The sequence below is a fragment of the Corvus cornix genome, chromosome 1A (genome assembly GCF_000738735.6).
Source record: "Corvus cornix cornix isolate S_Up_H32 chromosome 1A, ASM73873v5, whole genome shotgun sequence".
In the NCBI taxonomy this organism is placed as follows: domain Eukaryota; kingdom Metazoa; phylum Chordata; class Aves; order Passeriformes; family Corvidae; genus Corvus; species Corvus cornix.
Window position 1 is genome coordinate 68834489 of NC_047057.1, and position 13142 is coordinate 68847630.

At 40.4% G+C, this 13142-nt stretch overlaps 1 protein-coding gene across 3 annotated transcripts in view; it reads right to left on the reverse strand.

Moving 5' to 3' along the window:
* The window catches only part of PDE3A (phosphodiesterase 3A), a 225792-nt gene that overhangs the window by 122380 nt on the left and 90270 nt on the right, over positions 1 to 13142 (reverse strand). The window lies entirely within an intron of this gene.

Genomic DNA, 13142 nt, shown 5'->3' on the forward strand with positions numbered 1-13142 from the left:
AAGGCCAATTGCTATGCATACAATTGAAAGTAAGATTTAGATGTCTTTCAGCCTCTTGAAAGGATTTTTTTTTAAAGTCCATATGTTATTTAGATAAAATTCACTCCAGAGAAATCAGTTTTATCAAAAACCTGAATGATAAGATTGGCTCAGATTCCTTTCTTGAAAAACCATCCATATCTAATTAAGTGTATAAATCAGACTGATGAAAAAGGAAATTTGTCCCCCAAAGATACAGCCTATGCTATCAACTTTTACCCAGGAATTAGCCATATACTCTTTCATTTCACTTCACTCAGCCTTCTCAGTCTGTGGTTGTTGCTCAATTACCAAAATATATTCACTACTTATTACAACTTCCTGTACCTCTCTAAGTCAACTCCTTCATTTTTTCCAGGACACATGCAGATTCTCATATACATAAAAATCATTCAGACTGTTCCTGCCTTGACTTTTTAAACATCAGAGCATCTTTCTGTGCTGTGTTCTTTTGTGTTCTGGTTTTAAGCTCAGTCTCAGACTGCAGGGAAGCCCCTTCCTGCACAGTTTCACCTCCTACACAACAGCTGGAGGTAGCACAGGTTATTCCATTTAGGGTTTGTAACTCAAGTAGTCCCAGCAGAACATAGGACAAGCAGATGTATTGACTACCACAGAATTCACAGTAGGGCTGGGAAATCCGTGCCGGCCATGCCAACCCTTTCCTCTCAAAAAAAAGGGCCCAAAGAAAATCATACTGCTCATGAATTTGCCACCAGTTTTGCACTTCCATGCTGGAAAGCCACCCTTGTTCTGTTTTGCTGGAATGCAGTCATTCCAGTCTACCTTGCCTCACCTGCATGTGGATCAATTTATCCACTTTCATCCCAGACTCACACATCAAACCCTGAATTCCATTAAATCAGCTTCTCGAGCTGAAGCTGCTTTTTGTGTTCTTTGTAATTATTTTGCTTTAGCTTGAGTAAAAACAATCCTTTTAGAATGTTTTTAATGCCAGCCTGTAGAGACACAGTTTCCCCTTTGCTGCCTCTTCCTATCAGCACAGAGCAAACCTCAACACTCACACGCTGCTCCTCCCACGTGCTGACCTTGGCATGCTCAAGTGATCGCAGTGAAAGGAGAAAGCTTTCCCTTCGGACATGTGAGAAGCTGCTGCATAAAGCATGAAAAAAGGCACTTGCCCTGCAACCGGTAGCACTCGGGAGATAAGGAAATGGTCAGACAGAATCCGTAACAGTGCAACTGATAACCCGGCTATCTGCTACAGTTACCAGATAATGCATGAATCCGGTCTTTCAGCCTCTCAAAAAATACACAGCCTCTGCTCACTGAATTTAACACACTCCAGAAATCATTCATTCTTCTGTTTCCTTGCAGATTCCTGAATGCTCACTAAGCTTTGGACAAGGATTTGCTGCCATTAGGTTATCAGCAAGCACTCCACCCCTGGCCTGCTCTCAAGATGACTTTAGCATCTCTGCAGCCCAGTAATCTTGAACAAGTTATATGAGGAATGAAGATTCTCCTCAAGGGCCGAAACCACCAAATTAATATTTCCACAACAATATCCCTTGACTGAGATCATCACTGCCGCACCTCTAATAGTGTGTTCAGTTCTGGGTGCCTCACTACACGAAGGACATTGAGGTGTTGGAGTGTGTCCAGAGAAGGGCAACAGAGCTGGTGAAGGGTCTGGAGAACAAGTCTTTTGAGGAACAGCTATGGGAGATAGGGTTGTTTAGCCTGGAAAAAAGGAGGCTTAGAGGGGACCCTGCCACTCTCTACAACTACCTGAAACAAAGTTGTAGTGAGGTGGAGGTTGGCGTCTTCTCCCAGGTAACAAAGGATAAGAGAAGAAGAAATGGCTTCAAGTTGCACCAAGGAAGGTTTAGACTGGATATTAGAAAAATATCCTCGCATACCCCCCAAGAAGGAACTCTCCCAGTCAGCTGCAAAAATCATAAAGAAAAAGCCCTCAACCCATACAAGAACAACCATTACTCCCATCCGGTCAGGGCAAAACTGTGACTTAAAGCACCACCCTATCCATGAGTCAAGGCAAAAAGCTCAGTGCAGAGAGATGCTGCACAAGTGTCTCAACAAGACTAACAGACATCTCCAGCTCTAATGCATTCCTCCTTCTCTCCCAAGATTGCAGGAAATTTGCAATGAAGGAAAAGCACCCACACTCTACTCATGAGTTTCAGTAATGGATGTGACGCTCACTCCCACATTCTGCTCACTTGCTTGAAGACAAGCTAAAGGGGATGATTATCAGCTCAGCAATTTGTTAAGCATGAGCCCTAGGATTTAAAACATTTCCTACAGGACATCAAGGACATCAGGACGTCTCCATATTCTCAAGCAAGTCTGTAGCCAATTCACAGCTAAGTCTTTATGATGCGAGCCACACATTCATGGCCAAGCAGGAAGCAAAAAGCATACCATTGAAACAGGCTGAGACCTGCAAGTATCTCAGCAGAAAAGGTGATGGCATTTTCCTGCGTTTCCAGAACTCATTCCAGCTCTCTTAGAATATTACCTCCCTTAAAATTACACACAGGCTTCAGTGTCTACTGATGCTGCACCTTCAGTCTCTGCTGCAGCCCAACAGCACTGCTAATATCAGGGCTCCTAACTTGCCTCAGAAATCATGGGGGAAAAGAAGTGGAAAAAGGACTGTCTAGCTCACAAAGCTCCCATTCCTGCTATCAACAAGCTAAGCTACAGTAATGACAAGCAGCAGGAGGTCTGGTGAAAGGCTGCTCTGTGTAGAAAGCTGAAGAACAGAAATAGTATCATGGGAACCCAAGCTCAGGTTGTTTCAAAGGACACTGTAAGAGATTCATAGAGCCAGCTTACAAGCATTTGCACATTTCAAGCCAAGGACATAACCGAGTCTCATCATTAACATAAACAAAACCATACATCGTACACACACATATGGAATAGTTTGTGTGCTTAAGATAATTTTTGGTTTCACTTTCAGGGAATTCAATCATAGCTGACACTATGGTAGAAGGTGACCTTACATAGCATCTGTGTTGCAATGCGTGAATGTGTTGCTAGGGTGAGCTAAGGATAGGAGCTAAGCCTTGGCTCTACGTTTTCTGGCTTGTTTCAGCTCATGTCAGCCCTTATTGTTATTTCCACATAGGGAGAGGAAGGTGTGATTAAGAGGAAGAACACTGTTGCTTTGCTTGACTGCTTCTTGGCAGTTGATGGATTTTGCTAAAAACCTTATCAGAATAAACCTCTTTCACGCAGTGGAAGCATTTTCATTTACAGGAAAGGATATACTGCAACTGAACTGTTCCCCAACCCAACATTACACACAGCTTCCCTGTCAGCATGGGCTTGATCCCTCTAACCTGCAGGAAAGGAAGACTGAAGTTGAATCTCTTTGAAATAACCTTTTAAGTCAAGTTTCACGTACTTATTGGGAAATAAAACAAACTAGCACACTCGGGTGGACAGATGATTCACTCCCAGCTCTTAGCACTACCTCATTTTACCTTTCCTGGAAGTACAACCCACCCAATAATTTTTCTTATTTCCCTACTCTTCCTAACACCTATTCATTTGCAGATGCCTGTGTCCCCCAGTAAGAACTGTGAGATGTATTATGAACAATTTTAAAGTTCACAGACATTGCGTGTTATTTCTGGTAGACAACAGAAAAGGTTAGCAATTAATCACTGTCTGCTGTCTGCACTTAAAAAGTGGCAATTATTGATAAATGTGTTCCCACTTCAAGCATGTTGCTGAGAACTGTTGAGAAGTCTGGACTACTAAAAAACCTGAAAACATTAACTGGTCAAATAGCTTTTGAGGCCAGAACACAAATACCAGCTTCGCTAATTGAAAAGACGACGTCATTGGACTGATTTATGAAAGGCACTGCTGATGTTTAGATTGGGAAAATTTACTTGAGATGGCCAAAGTAAACTCCATAGCCTTTGTTTTGGATAGGTCAGTTTATGAAGCTGTCATTTAAAAGAGCAATTAGAAATAAACAGATACATGGTGATATGGAAGAGGCTGGGGTGGGGGGTGGTGCTGCTGGTATTGTTTTATTTTTAAACCCACATACAACTGGCCCAGCAGTGTTTCCTCCAGGCTCCCACTCTTGTCCTCTCTCAGAAGTGAAAAGTTTCCAATACAGCCTTCTGCCTAAAATACCATTAATGATAGCAGCATATGTTGTTTACGATACAGGTCTACTCAGTGTTCCAGCAACTAGAAAGTAGGGAATATTCTATATTCCCAAGAGAAACAGGCTGAAAATACTCTTGCTGAGTCACAAATATTCACTAGGACACAATTCAGGTAGTTTCCAAGAATTCAAGCTGCGGCTGAAATGATTTATAGTCAGAGCAGTGAATTAAAACATTTGTGATGCTTAGAATTATTACTGGTTTATGGACTCTAATTACAAGTAGCTTTCTTTTCTTAGCAATTCTATTTTTTTACTCTCTAATATATTTGACATTTACTGCTTTTTTCCTGGCTGAAGACTAGAACACAAGGATGTTTTAAGGCACCCTACCCCATAACCTTGGCGCTTTCCTTGTGCAACAAGGAAAGACACGCCCTCCCGTACACTGCAGAACAGACTGCATTGAAACAGGTTGCTTGAATACAAGCAACCAAGTGGCATCCATTCCCAAAAGAAACAGCAGAAACTCATCCAAGACCTGACTGCCAGGCCCTCATGCACAGTGAACTCAATTTTTTTTCTGCACTTAGACATGGTTTACCTGTTTAACCAAACACGCAATGCTACCGTGGAAAAGCTGTTGTCCAGCTGAATGGGGCTGCTATAATCCACTAGTAATGCCAGTGGATCCCAAATATTTATTGGTTCAGCTGTTCAACACACAGCAAGGGGGAAAAAAAAATTAAAAATGCCTGATTGCTCACACAGAATATGGAATTCAGGTACAGTCACTGCTAAAGAGCATCTATAGGCACCTGGAACAACTACACAAACCTTCGGGTGAGATTGCAACAGAAGGATAAATATCCAGAAGAATACAGGACTAAACTAAGGAGTAAATGCCATAACTGCCTTGTAATAAGGGAAAGAATAAAAAGGTGTGAGGGAATAGGTAAGGCAGTTGAAGGAGGACACCATAGGGCAGCAGAAAGAAATTATTAAATGTTGGTTTGGGAGCCAGAAGCTCTGGCATATGGTGGGACCCAAGACCTCACTAGCCATGGCCAGAGTAAAAATGAGATTTAACTAGATGCCTGGTAAGTATCACATAATTGACTTTACCTAGAATAATCAATCAGGCATATCAAATTAATTTAAAGCCTCTGTCTTCCAGGTGTTATATTCTTTAAAGTATGAGATACCCCCAAACAGTGTCACTTGTTGGTCACAAAAATATCAAATGTTTCGTGAAATTATTAAAAAACCATTGCCATTTTGAATTTCCAAAGACTTTCACCTGTCTTTGGTGGGGGTTCTCTTCGGGGAAAAGGGAGAAGATATTTGTGTAAGGGAAAATTCCCACCTTACTATAAATGCAATCAAAAAGCAAGCAGACCTCAAAATTCCCAGCTTTTATAATTATCAGTAGAATTCAAATCAGCCCACAAGTAATTCCTGGGAATTTTAGATAAGCTAACCATTAACAGCTGAGGGAAAATGAGACCTTTCCAAAAAGGATTGCTGTGTTTTGTACCCATTGAACTGCAGTAGGGCAGACTCTGCCCTGTAACACACAAAAGTAACTCCAGTTGGCTTCAGTGGTCTACACTGAATTTTTAATCAATGTATCTATATTAATCTTTTGGTAAGCAGCTTTTCAAGGCCTAGTACAGTACAAGAAATTTCATACATGCTACTTCAAATAGAAATTAAAGTGAAAAAGTTTAAACAAAATCAGACCAAGCCAAGCGAAAATCCCCCACAACTTCCCAAAAGCACAGTCTAAGGGACTAAAAAAAAAGGCAATTTCAAATACATAATATTAACTAAAAAGCCACAAAAAGAAACGTCAACACTGCCCCCACAAAAAGCCCAGCCAACCAACAAACAAAAAAACCCTAACGAAACAAGCCACCAGAAGAAAGAGAACAAAATGAAATAAAAAATCCCAGTGACATCTCAGAAGCCTCTCTCAGGGCCACAATAAACTCTCTGCTGTCTGATTAGTAGTGCACTCCCAGTGCTCCTTTTTCCACTGTCTCCAAACTCCAAACACAATCTGGATTTCCCTCTCTTTACTGGCCACCTGTATTTAAGAAACAGATAGAAATTTAAGACCTTTACCATTCTCTCCAGGGCAACTAAAACTGTTTAACAGGTTTAAAACCAGCCTTTTGTTTGCTTTCTGGATGAGGAAAGGGAAATTAATTAGGCATCTTCATTCAAGGAAAACAGTGCAATGGTATGGCTTTATTTGCAATGCCATTACCTCTATTATTTACTCAAAAAATTAGATATTTAAAAACAGTACACAAAATAATTGGCATCCATAATTATAGGAGTTGCTTATCTTGAAGAAATTGTAGTCATCTACATTAAAAAAGTAACCTCCCTCAACAAACTCCACCTCCTGATATTTCACCTCTGTTTTGACATAAGCTGAGTAGCAGCAATGTCTCCCTGATTTTTGCTTTTGCAAAAAGTCCTTAAGATGATTGTTTAAAACTCCAGGATTACCTATAAAAGATTGAAATACCTTATCATAAAATCTTGTTGTAGACATTTAATAGTTTATGTCTACAGCAGAAAAACAGAAGGCCTTCTCCAGGCCTACTGAGCAAATCAGCAGAGCCAAGATTAAAACTCTTACTCTCCTAATGTTTTGAATTTAGGAGATTCACTGTTAGAATGGGATAACTAAAAAAAAAAGTCTTCTTCAGACATGAACACTCACTCCCATCAAAAAAGTGCCAAACAGCATTCCATTAAACTTTCCAAAAAAACCTTTTGGAGTGAGAATATGGAAAAATTTCAGCTCAGAATTGCCTGCAAGTTCACAGCTCCTGTTTTCACATACTTCTAACAATAAAGCTTCATTACATAACTGCAATGTTGTTCTTGCCATAGGAAATCTTTCAGATGACTTCCACGTTGCATGTGGCAGGTCATGCCCTCGCTGGAGCAAACAGAGGCAGCTCCAGCAAAGCTGTGCTTCAGCTGACAGCAAATGGTCATCGACTTCCATGTCCCTCAAAAGCTTTCACAGTAATGTAACAGAAACACTGCAGTTGTGCCTGCTCCAGTCTGACAAACTTGAGCTATTTCACGAGATTTTCCTCAGTTTAACAAAGAAAAAAAAAAATCTTTCTACTTGGTTGACTTCAACCAATACCCTAAATCACAAAGCAATTGGTGTCAATGGACACTGTGGTACAGCTGTACTCGTTTAAAATAACAGCTGCTCAAGAAATAAAAGCACATTTTTTTCATCCAGCCACAAAACTTTCAGAGACATGAGTGACAAATCTGCCTAAGTGGATATTTATTAGCAACACTAAGGGCTCCTCCTTAGATCCCCAGTGTTTTGTTCCAAGCCCCAATCTTCTCTCAGCATAAAATTACTCATTTTTTTGTGACTGTCCTGGCTTCTACGAGCAGCTGCTTTTGCCAAACATTAATAACAATTATTTGTCTTCAGATTCATGATATACTCAGTGTCACCCATACACCTGAGTGTGCTCTTATGAGGCCCCCCCAGTACCAGCTGCCCTTTATAGCTATTCTGGAGCCCCCCCACCAAGGCCTCTGATGCTGTAGTCTGAAAAGTAAAGCCCAGCTTTACTGCAGGCATCTGGGTTTGTGGCAAAGGAGGAGGTTTTACTTTTTCCCATGGCCTCTGTGTCATATCCTGTTTCTCAGAGTCCTCCCATTCTCCTAAACATGACTTATCTCTCTAGCACTTCTCTTTCTCAGACTCCAGGCTCACTATCCTGCTGACAGTGGAGCAGCATGGATGCCAGCTTTGCATATAATTATAGAAAGACTTCAAACCATACTCCACTGTTTCCCGGCCTTTGGTTATTCTAAGAAATACAAACTTGAGAATTTGAGGTTTGTGAAGTGTTTTGGAATGCAAGATAAGAGTATTATGCAGAAGTACTGTTTATATTTATTTGGTGTAATAGAATTTAGTTCAAATAAACCTTGTAAGTGATGGAAGTAGGAAAGTATTTGTTTGCAAGACTAAAATGACTCTAAAATGCACTCTAAAATGACTAAAATGTGTTTCCAGATTAAAAAGTTACAGATGCACAAGCACAAGCCAAGATCAAATTCTGCTGTCCTTAATCACGCAAGATGACCCTAAAGCTACTGGAGGTCTAAGACAGTTTACAAGAGGAGGAAACTGGATCTTTGGCATGTTGGTGTATGGAAACAGTACAATAATCATCCCCTACAGAGGTACTTACATCTGGGTCTGAGAACAGATGCTACAGCAGTACCAGAGGTGCGGTGAGGTTTGGTGGGTTTGGTTTGTTCATGTTGGTGGCTTCTTTCCTTCCCTGGAAATAATCCAGGGACAGCGTATAGAAAATAGAATACAACAAAAAGAAAGGAGTGTTCCTGAGAAAAATATTCTCTACAGAGCTATGGATGGCTCAGGAAATGGACAACTGACCCCTGCTCAGGAAAGATTTTATCAATGAAGAGCTTTTTGGTATTCCAATCAATATTATTGCAGGATGGTGGAGGAAGGCAATGCAGCTTATCATATCTGCTGCGTTATCTCTCAACTTTACACAAGAGATTTAAAAAACTGCTATGGAAATGCTGGCCATTAATGTACAAAAACCTTTTAAGGAGGATCACAGAGCAGGGGTGAGTATCTGGTAAGAAGTTCCATCTGCGGAAGCCAGTGGTCCAAGCAGCTTCCTCAGTGCAACCTGAAGCCTTTTCTAAACACACACTTTGCCCTGCTAGCCAAAAAAGAAATAAAAGATGTGCTCACATTTGGCCCCAAATGAAAGCCTAGAAATTATTACGAGTTCTAGTGAATATCAGTAAAACCAATCTTTTTCTTTTTTGACAATCCTCTCCCAAACACCTCTCAGGAACAAAGGCTAGGACAAAAATTGCCTCAGTGCTTTCCCAGTGTATTTCTTATACACAGAAATAAATTGTGTGTAAGCCTGCAAAAATTAGGTGTTCAAGTAGTCCCAGAACAGGGGAACCCAAAAGTACCACTGAGAGAAGTCCTGGAAGGGAGAAGATAAGCAGGGGAGGGGAGCACAAGTAACCAGAATCAGGGCTCAATGCCAATTGTGAGGTCAATTCTGTTCTCAAGTATGCAGGCACAAATCATTCCTTTATAAAATGGACTACTGCATTTACACAGCAGAGCAGCAGTAGCCAGCTTTAGGAGATTCACTCATAAATTTGCCAGAATACACACACAAATTCTATGTTATACAGAGCCCTGTGTGGACTCAAGGGTGAAGGGAACAACTTGTTTTCAGCTATATCTGAACTGCACAGACAACACAGAGAATAATGGTGCCATATTTTCCTATTCTGGACTGACAGAAGAAGGTGTTGGCTACAAACTTAAGGCTCACATTATTGAGCTCCATTCAAATATTCCCCTCATTTAGACCACAGACCTCAGAAACAGGTCTCCTCATTTTTCTTTCCCTCCTTTTTGAAAACTTAAGGCAGTCATTCAGACATGCAAATGTAAGAACTAGTTAAATTTTAAAGTATCTTCATACCAGAAGGTTCCAGAAGAGGTTTCTAAACTGCTTTTCCAACAGACATAACTATCTACTTTTAGAAGCAAAGCACTTCCACCATGCTCCAGATACAGAGAAAGGAGCTGAACCCCCATTTTTTTAAATAGGATGATCTGATGCAGAGCAGGTGTTTAATGAAAACCCCAAGCAACCATACAAACCGGGCTGCCTCTAGCACACACAAGTCCTTTTGCATCCTTAGATTGCCATGGCTACTTCTCCAGCCTCTTTGGGGTATCTTTCAAACACCCACAGATCCACTCCAAATTCATTTGCTACCTTTGCTATTTAAATGAACCCCATTTCCCTAATGCAAACCCCACAAATTACAACTGAAGTGCTGAGAACAGAGACAGGATAGATGAGCAGCATGTATATTCAGCAACAACTGGTTACCTAACTTTAGTCTTCAAAAGAAGAACCTACACCCAGGCAAAACACGGCAGTTAGGAAGTAAACAGTAAAATGTATAATGCATTCAATTTCATCTTACTCTTTGAGTCAGTGAATAGACACAAACCATTACTGTTGCTGGCCTACATATGAAAAATTTGTCTTCTCTGTCTAGCAGCTCTAGGACAAAATCCTCTAAGGAAATTCCACATTTTAAAAAATACTTTTCTACACCACACTTCCACATAGGTAGAACTGGGATCAGTCATCCCTAGCAGTATAAAAAGGCTGTGGACCCTTATCATCATCCCACTTTATCTAACACATGCTTTACAAGCAGTGGTAGCAACACCCTGGTGGTTCAAAATTCCCAGTTCCAGTATCATTGCATCAAGAGCACATTTGGACCAGTCCATGAGCCATTTGAAAACTCTTAGGGAAGATTTTCAAGCTCTCTTTGTTACATTTACATGGGCTGTGGTTGTTGTTTAGATTCAGCCTTCAAGGCTTTGGCACTCCGGGGACTTGGTGGAGTCTGGCCTGGGGTCACTCCTGCCGCAAGTGGCTGCCAGAGGCTCGGCTGGAGAGGCGGCAGGGAGAGCCCTGTCTGGAGAGAGGCACACAGCCGGAACCTGCACCAGCCCGTTCACGCATTGCAAGGACAGCCCAGTCAGCTGGCATCTTTTTGTGTCCCTTTAGAGCAGGACTGACTTTTTAATGGATTTATCAAAATAAAAGCAAGAAGCTGTTAGTCACGTTTAAGACCACCAGTGTCCCCATTTGAGACCGTGCTCTCCATTATTCCTGCTATTTGACATGCTTTCCCCCTTTGCCCTGAGACATTCTTTCCATTGAATTTGCAACAGAATGAACATAAAACAGACCTTAAAAAAAAAGCCATTACTCTGAAATAATAGGAAACAGACAAAGCCATAGCAATTTCTGCTGGTGTAAGACAAATTAGTGGGATTTAACACATAGCCTGATGAGTACCTCCCAGCAAAGCATCAACCAAATACAGATGAAAAGATTAGGAGTAGCCATTGCCAAATAAAAATTCTTATTGAAGCTAAAAGTAATCCAGTTTCAAGGAAAGTTCCAAGGAAAGACTAAAAGCATTGTAATGCTAGCAGATTTCCATGCTTTTTCAGAAAGTCAGGAATTAGAAACTTGTTTGGTTTATAAAGAGGAATGCATAACACGCTTGACCATGACAGGGAAGAATTGGAACAGATCACACCACATGTCCTTTCCAAACCTTAGATTTTTGAGATGACTGGATACTGAAAGCAAGATGATCCAGATGGTTATTTGTTATCCTGTTATCCTGCCCTTGTGATTCCCTCCTTCCTTCCCAATCAAGTGTACTTTCTCCAAAGCACTTTCAATCTCAAATGAAACAGTCTCAGGAAACAGTACATTATTTCTGAGTGCTAAGTTTAATGTAAATTGTAGTTGAAAGAGGATAATATTTTAAGTGATCAATTAATCTGGTCAGCATTCTGAAATGCCCAATTATATGGTTAACATAAGCATGCTGAAAGCTTGAAAGCTGAGCTAAATGAGTAATGAAATTCTCTGGCTTCGTGGTTCAGTAAAAATGAAGAAGGGAAATGGGGGGAGCAGAAATCATCTTAGGCCAAGAAACAGCAACATTTCAAAATAACCCCAAGAGCAGGTTCTTCTCAAAATAAAGTTCTTTATGTCATTTTTGGCTAGCATATATTTCTATTAATCTTTAAAAAGTGAAACATAATTTAACATTTAAGCATAAGTGACAAATTCTGTTTTGAAATAAGGCCTGAGAAATTCTTTACCTAGCTTATTTGGTATTTCTAGAGTTCATCCTATTGTCGTCTTTAATTCCTTGGCTGAAAATACTCAAATCATGTTAGTCTTCTTCATTTTCTTAAATATTCGTGATGGGGTGACAGAAGGGACACGCTACTCCACTAACCATACTTTTCTTTGCACAAGTCAGCAAATGTTTCTAAGATGCCCCTGAAGCCTTAAAGATGTCACTCCCAGATGATGCCCACAGAGCTGCTGATGCCAACATACAAAACCCTGGGGAACATGAAAAGACAGCTTATCTTGAGTTCCAAAACAACTTCTCTCAAAACTGTTGGACAGTGAAACTACTGAGAGGGAAGCTAAAAAAACCCCACATTAATCTTTAATTAAAATATTTTATAAGCATAGAGTAACTGAGGTTGGAAGGGATCTTTGGAGTAGTAACTTCATGTATCTCTTAATTCTTCAAAGACCCAATAAGAATAAGCACAACCACAATGATTTAGAAAGGGATATCAAAAGTCTTTGTGACTTAGATAAAAACAGCGTGAAAGTCAACCAAATTAAACCAAAAAAAGGAATAAAATGCAAGCCCGCATAAATTCCTTCTACGTTACCTGCTGTTGATTTAACACTCTCCCTTTACAAAACACACTTAAGTCCAAGAGGAGGCAGGATATAAAACCTAGACAGGAATATGAAATGGTGGCAGATGAATGAAGGCACCTCAAAATTACACTTTTCTCTTAATGTATTCTTTTCTTTTCACTGAGGTCCAAAATACAGACATTTCACACCATTCTTTGGCTACTGGTAAATTAAACCAAAAGAAGGGATGTCTTTAAATGCTAAGTTTCTCCTTCTGGAAGTCACACTTCCAGCATGGGCAAGCCCCTGAACAGTTCATTGCTGTTTCAGCTCAGTGTCCCCCAGCTGGTATCAGATGTCTAAGAGGATGTTCCAAGAGCTCCCTGACAGGCAGATATGGTACTCTTTAGTGTCTGGGAACATCTTTTCCTAAGCCCTAAAATTTGGATGTAGTTTCAAGAATGCTGTATCTTCCTCCTTTCCGACACTTCTGCTTTTCTCTCTCTTTTTTAAAAAAACCAAAAAACCTCTCAAAAACCAACAAACCCTAAACATTATTTTTTCTTGTAAAACCCAGACCACCATCGTTGAGAGAGGCCAAGAAGCTCACACATAACGTGATAAATTTATCTGTACAT